Source organism: Arachis stenosperma, chromosome 10, assembly GCF_014773155.1.
Source record: "Arachis stenosperma cultivar V10309 chromosome 10, arast.V10309.gnm1.PFL2, whole genome shotgun sequence".
Lineage (NCBI taxonomy): Eukaryota > Viridiplantae > Streptophyta > Magnoliopsida > Fabales > Fabaceae > Arachis > Arachis stenosperma.
Window position 1 is genome coordinate 61,324,929 of NC_080386.1, and position 1,555 is coordinate 61,326,483.

Genomic DNA, 1,555 nt, shown 5'->3' on the forward strand with positions numbered 1-1,555 from the left:
AAGCATCTCAATCCCTGCCATAGGAGCAAACAATTTTGAGCTAAAGCCTCAATTAGTTTCTCTACTGCAACAGAACTGCAAGTTTCATGGACTTCCATCAAAAGACCCTTATCAGTTCTTAATTGAGTTCTTACAGATCTGTGATACTGTTAAGACCAATGGAGTTGATCCTGAAGTCTACAAGCTTATGCTTTTCCCTTTTACTGTAAGAGACAGAGCTAGAACATGGTTAGACTCACAACCTAGAGATAGCCTGGACTCTTGGGATAAGCTGGTCACGGCTTTCTTAGCTAAGTTCTTTCCTCCTCAAAAGCTGAGCAAGCTTAGAGTGGATGTTCAAACCTTCAGACAAAAAGATGGTGAGTCCCTCAATGAAGCTTGGGAAAGATACAAGCAACTAACCAAAAAGTGTCCTTCTGATATGCTTTCAGAATGGACCACATTAGATATATTTTACGATGGTCTGTCTGAATTTTCCAAGATGTCACTGGACCATTCTGCAAGTAGATCCATTCACCTAAAGAAAACGCCTGCAGAAGCTCAAGAATTCATTGAGATGGTTGCAAATAACCAATTCATGTACACCTCTGAAAGGAATCCTGTGAGTAATGGGACGCCCCAGAAGAGAGGAGTTCTTGAAATTGATGCTCTGAATGCCATACTGGCTCAGAATAAAATATTGACCCAACAAGTCAATATGATCTCTCAGAGTCTGAATGGATTGCAAAATGCATCCAACAGTACTAAAGAAGCATCTTCTGAAGAAGAAGTCTATGATCCTGAGAACCTTGCAATGGTAGAGGTGAATTACATAGGTGAAGTCTTTGGCAACACCTATAATCCTTCATGGAGAAATCATCCAAATTTTTTATGGATGGATCAACAGAAGCAAGGCTTCAATAATAACAATGGTTGAAGAAACAGGTTTAACAATAGCAAACCTTTTCCTTCATCATCTTAGCAACAGACAGAGCATTCTGAGCAGAATCCTTCTAGCTTAGCAAACATAGTCTCTGATCTATCTAAGGCCACTCTCAGTTTCATGTCTGAAACAAGGTCTTCCATTAGAAACTTGAAGGCACAAGTGGGTCAGCTGAGTAAAAAGGTCACTGAAACTCCTCCCAATACTCTCCCAAGCAATACAGAAGAAAATCCAAAAGGAGAGTGCAAGGTCATTGATAGGATCAACATGGCTGAAACCTTGGGGAAGGAGGAGAAAAAAATCCCAATGAGGAAGACCTCAGGGAACGTCCACTGAACAGTAAGGAGTACCCTAATGAGGAACCAAAGGAATCTGAGGCTCATACAGAGACCATAAAGATTCCATTGGATTTCCTTTTACAATTCATGAGCTCTGATGATTATTCATCTTCTGAAGAAGATGAAGACATTGTTGAAGGGCAAGTTGCCCAGTATTTAGGAGCAATCATGAAGCTGAATGCCAAATTATTTGGTAATGAGACTTGGGAAGGTGAACCTCCCTTGCTCACCAATGAACTGAATACATTGGTTCAGTAAAATTTACCTCAAAAGAAATAGGATCCTGGTAAATTCT

General features: G+C 40.3%; 1 non-coding gene across 1 annotated transcript; it reads right to left on the minus strand.

Moving 5' to 3' along the window:
- Nucleotides 1-319: 319 nt before the first annotated feature.
- LOC130958613 (small nucleolar RNA R71) lies at nt 320-427 on the minus strand. Its single transcript, XR_009077726.1, has one exon. It is a non-coding gene; the product is annotated as a small nucleolar RNA R71 (small nucleolar RNA).
- Between the last annotated feature and the right edge of the window lie 1,128 nt (nt 428-1,555).